Raw genomic sequence first — 9,128 nt, forward strand, 5'->3', positions numbered from 1 at the left:
CTGAGGATGTTTTTTCCTGTTTCACTCTTCCCATTCTGAGATTTACTGACAAGGACAATTTTCAGTGAAACCTCTGCTAGGAGAAAATGCGAGAGAGGAAGATCTATTATACATAGAGGTGCTGGAATTGTGCATGCATGCATTCATGAACACTTTGTCTCATTAAAACCCAGAGCTGAATCTGGCCTCTTTTTTCTATGCTGATTGCTGGTCATTCAGAAGCCAAATACAGAGGGGCTCCAGAAGAGTTCAGAAATAGGCTTGCAAGAAGAAGCAGTGCACGAGCCATTTGCCAAATACAGGGAGTATTCACACAAGCCCCCCACCAGTTCTTGCTTTAGATGGCACAGAGTATTTTATAGCACTTATGTTGCTGTAGTGACACACTATAGAAAACTAGCCTGTTGCTACACTCACATGATTTGTGCCCACTGATGCTACGTTGCTGTAGCAACCAGCTATGTCACCAAGGTGCATCACTACAGTGATGTAGTGTCATGTGTAGATGTTCCCTTAAAAAGTCATAGAAAAGCTGGATTTGAAAGGTCGTAAGGAGATCACAGATAATCCAGACTCCTGCAAAGGTATGCAAATGTAGGATCACCCCTGTCTAAAGCATCCTAGGCAAGTGTCTCTATAACCTATTTTTATAACTGCCTTAATAAATATCTCATGCAGCTACCAGGTGCCATGTCCCAGACATCAGAAACACCCCTTCACTTGCCTCAGGTAAAGCAGGGGGACAAGAGTGCTGCCAGTTTTGTTCCATTGCAGAGACAGGAAGTAGAAGCCCTGGACTGCCAGGTTAGGGAGCTCCAGGCAGTGGTGCACAGATGTGTACTGTTAGGGATGTAGAGCAAGAACTGGATGCCTACTTCCAGGCTGCCCACTAGATGAATGAAGGCAAAGGAGCAACAATGCCTAGCAATGCCAGGGCATAAATGGAGAACCACTATGTGGTCCAGCCAGGGGTTTCCTGGACAAAGGTAGTGTCTGGCCCTTGGAGGCACTGCACCAGGGTGACCACTCCCCTGGAGTTCAGCAACCCATTTGAACCCCTTACATCAGCACAGTCAGCTGAGCTGCTGGCTTCAGAATGTGGGGACCAAGGGCCTCCAGCAACCACACCCAGGAGAAAGCACAGAATAATTGTGGTGGAAAACTTGCTCCTGAGGGGGACTGAGGGCATGATCTGGTCTCCTGACCTGTTAGCCCATGAGGTCTGCTGCCTTCTGGGGGCCTATGTCTCAGATGTAATGGAGAGGATCCCCAAACTCATCCAGCCCTCAGACCACCACCCCATACTGTGCATCCATGTGGGCACAAATTACATGGATCAGAACAATCCTGATTGGATCATGAATAATTACAGGGTTCTGGGGGCACAGGTAGTATTTTACTTGATCCTCCCAGTCAAAAATCACAGGCCTCAGTGGGAGAGGTGTATCAGAGAGGTCAACAGAAGACTCTGGTGATGGTGCTGTCATGAGGGGTTTGACTTCTTCAACTGTGGCCCACTTTAGGGAGAGAGGCATCAGCTTGATAGGGAGGGATGGCCTCCACCTCACCCTGAAAGGGAAGGAGCTCTTCTGGGCCAGGATGGCCGACAAACTTTGCAGGGCTTTAAGCTAGGATCGGTGGGGGATGGGCAGTCAATTAACAGTTCTAGCCCAGGTCATGACAACTACAGTACTAACAGGTGAGGTAGCCCAAACAAACCCATTCCAAAGACAGCCCAAGGGAAAATCATGTCCAAGCACATAGGGAAGCTCAGGGATTCCCACAGAAGGCTCAGCTGCCTGTACACAAATGCCAGGAGTTTGGGAAACAAACAAGAGGACCTGGTCCTCCTCCTGAGTGACAATGATTATGATCTTATAGGAATAATGGAGACCTGATGGGACTCCACCTATGACTGGTCCATAGTTCTAGAAGGCTATACCTTGTACAAGAGAGACCTTGTTAAGAATAGAGGTGGGGGTTAGCTCTCTATGTGAAGGACCAGTACACTTCCCTTCCAACTGAGTTTAGCAACTACGGAGTGTGTCTTGAGACCCTCTGGATTAAAATACAAAGGGAGCATGGGGAAGGGGATATATCTGTGAGAGTCCCCATAAGACTCTGGAGCACCAGTTGTGGTGTGGGTTAAGAATGCCCTGGTGAGAGGTGGCCCCAGAAAAGGGGGCAGAGAGGAGGGGCCCCGGTGAGGGAAGGGTCTGGAACTCCAGTGACGGGGAAACTAGACAGCAAGTCTGAATGTATAGACTTGCTCTGGGAGGTGCCAGGGCAAGCTTACACCTAGTCATGTAATTGGCTGGCCACTACCCCAGTGAGGGTTGCCAGAGAAGCCCAAAAGACAGTATGTCTGCCACCCAAGGTATGAGCTAGCTAAAGCCTATGGCCTACGAGGCCTGCTCCAAGAGGGAGGAAGGCAGTACAAGTTGTTGACGTGTGAAAGAGACCCTGTGAGAGAGGGTGGAGTGTGAGAGGCCCCAGTGAGAGGAGGGTGGTATGAATGTGTGTGTGTCTGAGGCCTGACAATGAGGTCTAAGCTTGGTCTGGCTGTAGGCCAGGAGCATTGGGTCATCTGGATGTTATCTGTGAGGCTTGGGCTGCAGTGTAGGGGAAGAACGGAGGGGTGCCCCCTGGCATTGTGGTAAGGATGGGTAGCCTCCCACCTTAATCAACAACTTAATTAATTAACAACAAGGTGTGGCAGGAGAGTCAGGTGGGTGGCATTCCCAATGGCAAGTGTGGAAGCTAGCACTGTGGCTGGTCGGGGAGCCCCACTTCATCACAGTTTGACACCCACAAATCTGTGGGCCTAGATGGAATGCACCTGAGAGTCCTGAAGGACCTTGTGGCCATTATAGAACACCCTATCTCTGAGATATTTGAGAACTCATGGCACTTGGGAGAGGTACCGGAGGACGGGAAAAGAGTCAATATGGTCCCAATCTTCAAGAAAGGAAGACCCAGGGAATTACAGACCAATCAGTCTGACATCGATCCTCGGAAAGATCCTGGAGAAAATTATCAAGGGTTCCATCAGCAGCAGGCTAGTGGAAGGCAACTTTCCAAAGGCTAGTGAACATGGCTTTGTTGCTGGAAGGTCCTGCCTTACCAATGTGGTCTCCTTCTATGACCAGGTGATGCATTGCCTGGACAAGAGAGACGAGGTTGATGTCATATACTTGGATTTCCAGATGGGCTTTGACTTGGTCTCACATGATGTCCTCATGGCTAAGCTGGAGAACTGTGGCCTCAACCATCTCACAGTCTTGTGGCTGGGGAACTGGCTCTGGGGATGGATCCAAAGGGTATTAGTTGATAGGTGCAAACCAACATGGTGTGAGGTGACTAGCAGTGTCTCTCAGGGCTCAGTACTTGGGCCAGTACTTTTCAGCATCTTTATAAATGATCTGGATTCTGGCATCAGATGCAGACTGGCAAAGTATGCAAATGACACTAAACTATGGGGGAAGGTGGCCACACTGGAGGACAGGCTAGGGATACAGGCCAATCTGGGCAGGCTTGCAAGGTGGGTGGACCAAAACCTGGTGGTTTTTAATGTAGTGAAATGCAGGGTGCTCCACCTTGGGAGGAAAAACCTGTATCATAGGCTCAGCAGTGCTATGCTTGCTAGCACCATGACCAAAAGAGACTTGGGGGTCTTGATTGACCACAACATGAAAATGAGCCACCAACATGATGCTGTAGCTGGCAAGCAAACACGGAGGAGTCTTCACCTAGTTTCATAGTTGGTAGGGTTGGAAGGGACCTAAGCAGATCATCAAGTCTGACCCTTTGCCATGGGCAGGAAAAGATGCTGGGGTCAAACAACCCCAGAAGGGTGGTTGTCTAGCCTCCTTTTGAAGACCCCCAGGGTAGGGGCGAGCACCATCTTCCTCGGAAGTTGGTTCCAGCTGCTAGGCACCCTGACTGTGAAGTAGTGCCTCCTGGTGTCTAGCCTGAATCTACTCACAGTCAACTTATGGCCGTTGTTCCTTGTTACCCCCAGTAGTGCTCAGGGGAACAGGGACTCTCCCATTGCCTGCTGGTCCCCCTTGGCAAATTTATAGGTGGCCACCAGATCCCCTCTCGGCCTTCTTTTGTGGAGGCTGAACAGGTTCAGGTCCTGTAGCCTCTCCTCATAGGGTCTGCCTTGCTGCCCCCTGACCATGTGGGTGGCCCTCCTCTGGACTCTCTTGATGCTATCCACATCCCTCCTGAAGTGCAGCACCCAGAACTGGACACAGTACTCCAACTGCGGCCTGAACAATGTCGCATAGAGGGGGAGGATCATCTCCTTGGAACTGCTCGTGATGCATCTATGGATGCATGACAAGGTGCGGTTAGCCTTCCTGACTGCATCCGCACATGGGCGGCCCATGTTCATGGAATCAATAGCAACTCCAAGATGCTTTTCTCCCTCTGTGCTGGCAAGGAGTTCCCCAGCCTGTAGGTCTGCTGCTGGTTCTTCCTCCCCAGGTGCAACACCTTGCACTTGTCAGTGTTGAAACCCATCCTGTTCTCATCTGCCCACCCCTGTAACCTTTCCAGATCTAGTTGTAGTCTGTCCCTCTATTCTAGCATGCTCACTTCTCCCTACATCTTAGTGTCATCTGCAAACTTGAACAAGGTGCTTTTCACCCCTTGTCCAAGTCACCAATCAAGATGTTAAACAGTGCCGGCCCAAGAACCGAGCCCTGGGGAACCCCACTGCCCAGATCCACCACTACTCTCTGAGTATGGCCCTCCAGCCAATTTGTGACCCATCTGACTATGTAGGTGTTGACACCACAGTCATCTAATTTTTTAATGAGGATGGGTGAGAGACAGTGTTGAAGGCCTTCTTAAAGTCCAGAAAGATTATGTCCACTGTGACACATGCATCCAAGGCTTTTGTGACCTGGTCATGGAAGGAAACCAGGTTGTACTGGCAGGATCTGACTCTAATGAACCCATATTGATTGCCCCTGAGCATAATCTCCTCTACTGGTCCCTTGCAGATGTGTTCCTGGATAATTTTCTCAAAGAGCTTTCCCAGACTGAGGTAAGACTAATGGGCCTATAGTTTCCAGGGTCCTCCTTCCTCCATTTTTTGAAAATGGGGACCATATTGGCCCTTTTCCAGTCCTCTGGCACCACACCAGAGCACCACAAGTGCTCATAAAGCTGTTCCAGGGGTCCCGCAATGACCTCTGCCAATTCCCTCAGCATTCTGGGGTGAAGATCATCAGGACCTGCTGATCTGAGCAAGTGTAGTCCCTCCAGAAGTTCCCTGACTAGTTCCTCACTGATGTTGGGCCTGACTGTGCCTCCCCTGGGTCTGTCTGGAATCCTGGTGGGGGGATGTCCCTGTCCCTGCTCAGAAAAATGGAAACAAAAAATATGTTATAGAGATTAGCTTTGCCATCTGGTGCTGCCACCAGATTACCAAGCATGTCCTGCAGAGGCCCCACATTTCCTTGTACCTTCTTTTTACCCCCTGTGTATTTAACAAAGGACTTCTACTAATCTTTTATCCAGGTCACTAGTCCCAGTTTCATCTCCATCTTAGCCTTCATAACAGCCCTTCTACAATCTCGAGCAATGGAGGTATAGTTCTCCTAGATGATGGCCCCTCCCTTCCATTGGGTGTACACCTCCTTTTTGGCTTTGAGACATTCCAGGATGATTTTGGTGAGCCATGGGGGCTTTTGAGTACTCTTGCCCTGTTTGATCCCCATTGGGATTGTCACCCTTTGGGCTTGGAGGATCGTCTCCTTAAGGAACGACCATTCTTCTTTGACTTCCAACTCCCCTCCACTCCCCTCTGGGACCTCATTGCCCCCTCGACTAGTCTCCTTACCTCATGGAAGTCCACAGTCCTGAAGTCTAGGGCTGCTGCCTTGCTGCAGGCCTTTGACACCTTGCGGCGAATGGTAAATTCCAGTAGGTGATGATCGCTATTGCCCAAGTGGTTGAACACCCACAGTCCCCTCACCAGGTCATTGCCTGTGACCAGGACCAGGTCTAACAAGGCATTTCCTCTGGTGGGACTGCGCACTTCCTGGGTTAGATGGAGGTCCTGTAACTCATCTAGAAACCTACATGAGCATATAAAACCAGGTACACCATCCTCCCATTCTACTTGGCCTTAGTGAGACTGCAGCTGGAGTACTGCATCCAGTGCTGGGCCTCCCACTGCAGAAGGGCTATGGATATGCTTGAAAGAGTCCAGAGGAGAGCCACCCACATGATGAAAGGTCAAGAGAGCAAGCTTTTTGAGGAGAGGCTGAGGGACATGGGACTTTTCAGCCTGGTGAAGAGAAGGCTCAGGGGGACTTGGTGGTAGCCTATAAATTTATAAGGGGGCTACCCCCCAAATCTGGGAGAACAGTTGTTCACCAGTGCCTGCCAAGTGATAACAAAGTCTAATGGCCACACATTTATGGAAGGGCTATTGAGACTGAACATGAGGAAAAAACCTTCTTCACTGTCTGAATGTCCAGGGTATGGAACAGACTCCCTTCAGGACTACTCTGTAGTCATTCAAAAGGCATTTGGATACTTATCTTGCTGGGATCATTTGACCCCAGCAGACTCCCTGCCCAGGGGCCAGACACAAAGATCTTGCGAGGTCCCTTCCAGCACCTAATGCCTATGAAATCTAGAGATCCAAGGGAGAGGCCCAGGACCCCCCGTGCAGAGGAAAGGAACCCTCACCACCACTCCTACCCCCACTCCTATTTATCTGACAAGGGGAGGAAATGCTTCCTGACCCCAACACAGCATTGGTGTGACCCTGTGGGGGGAGAGGGCAGACACTCGAGGCAGGAACAGCAGTACAACTTGTTTCATACCCCCTGCCAGGCTGCACCAACACCCAACACTTATGAAGAAGGGGATAGAAGAAGGCAGACACCCATAGCATCAAGAAAGGAAAGATTTCTTTCCTGGCCCCATATGGTGACCAGCAAAGTCCAAAGGCCTGGGATAACTGTACTCTCTCCACTAGATAAGTGCTTGCAACCTGATAGGTCAGCTTCAATTATTTCTTGATGGTTGTGAGGGTGCTCAGTCCTTATCACATTCTGCATCTGAGATATATGTGGACAATTTAATAAAAGAACATACTTTCAAAGAGCAACCTCAATTCTGGCCTTTTTAGAGAGCACTTGAATAATATTCCTGACATTCACTGTAGCACTGTCAGGCCTAGGCCCTTCAGAACCACAGCAACAGCCTCTGCTCTTTGATTACAAGACAAACCACTGTGCAGGCTGCACTGGAGCTTTTTCCTTCCTGAGCAGAGCCACGTTAACACATAGGCAAACTAAGCACGTGTCTTGGGCTCTTAGCTCTGGGGTGCCTGATTCTTCCCTCCATGAGGGCAGCACAAATAGCCCTGTCCAACTGCCTTTCCTTCCCTTCCTGTCTGCCAGGGTCACAGAAGGATTCAGCCCAACCAGCATGTACTTTCCAGGTGAGGTGCTGCTGCTGCCACCCAAGGGTCCTGCATGCCTTTCCCAGTGTCCAGCTAACTCTGGGCACTAGGGAGGGAGAGGGATGGTGGGGAAGGCACTGTAGCTGGCTGGAAGCATGGAGTCTGCACCCAGGTGGGTGGTGGGAGTGTGGAGCTCAGGGGGGCAGGGTATGGGTGTGGGTGGGAGGGAGATGGGGAGTTTTTAAGGGGACCCCCCTAAGCACTGCCCCCATGGCAAACAGCTGCTGCTACCAGCAAAGCCAGCCCTCATGTTCTAAACAGGCTTGTTGGCTTAGAAATGGTATTTAAAGGCCTGCTTTTTGGGAATTGGCTTATAGGTATAGATATATGCATTATAAGGTGTCAAGATGGGCAGCAGGGGTTTCATTGGATTTGTAAAAAGCCTGGGTCTCTCACACAGAGTTCTATATAGCCCTGAAAGCAGATGGGCTGTCAGGAAGAACAAGGTGAACAGATGGACACTGCCTGAGAACTGAGGGAGACATGCCATTACACAAGATCACAGCCTTCAAGGCAGACAGGTTGTCCGTCTATAAACTCACTAGGGGGGACCAGAAGGGTTTGGGGGAGACCTTGTTTCCCCTAGTACCCCCCAGGGTTAACAAGAGATAGCGGCCACAAGTTGTTGGAGAGTAGGTTTAGATTAGACATCCGTAGGAACTACTTCACAGTCAGGGTGACTAGGATCTGGAACCAACTTCCAATCTATTGAGGTCCCTTCTGACCCTAACATCTATGAATCTATGAACTCCAGTGCTCCCTTGCAGCTCCCCTTCTCCATGGATTTATAATTGTACTAAAATATACTTGAGATTTTGACACACCGAGCTACTGAGAGGTGGAAGATGAATAGTCCTAAATGTGTAACTGCATGAAGGGTGTTGCATGAACAAGGCCTTGATCTCTTGGGAGCTGAGTTTTTGTTTTGACTAGAGTTTCATACTCATAGATTCATAGATGCTAGGGTCGGAAGGGACCTCAATAGGTCATCAAGTCTGACCCCCTGCATAGGCAGGAAAGAGAGCTGGGGTCAGAAGAATGGGGGAAAGCACCGCCTCCCTTGGGAGCCCCTTCCAGACCTTGGCCACTCGAACTGTGAAGAAGTTCTTCCTAATGTCCAGTCTAAATCTGCTCTCTGCTAGCTTGTGGCCATTATTTCTTGTAACCCCCGGGGGCGCCTTGGTGAATAAATACTCACCAATTCCCTTCTGTGCCCCCGTGATGAACTTATAGGTCTTCTTTAATAAAAGAAAGAGAACCATCAGCAAGGATCTGGTGGTGCCTTTTGATTCCTAATGAAGCTAAGTGTATGAAAACTATGGGTAACTCTTGAGTCCCTGACAAGCTGCCCAAGATAAATTGACTCCTGTGATGTGTTTCACTTCTTGTCCACAAAACAAAACTCCTGAAATGCTAGTTTTTTAGCGCAGTACTCCAACTGCGGTCTGACCAGCGCCCGATAGAGGGGAAGTATCACCTCCTTGGATCTTTGTCATGCATCTGCTGATGCACGATAAAGTGCCATTAGCTTTTCTGATGACTTCGTCACACTGCCGGCTCATGTTCATCTTGGAGTCCACTAGGACTCCAAGATCCCTTTCCACTTCCGTGCCACCCAGCAGGTCATTCCCTAGGC

This window comes from Alligator sinensis, unplaced genomic scaffold (genome assembly GCF_000455745.1).
Source record: "Alligator sinensis unplaced genomic scaffold, ASM45574v1 scaffold524_1, whole genome shotgun sequence".
Taxonomy (NCBI): domain Eukaryota; kingdom Metazoa; phylum Chordata; order Crocodylia; family Alligatoridae; genus Alligator; species Alligator sinensis.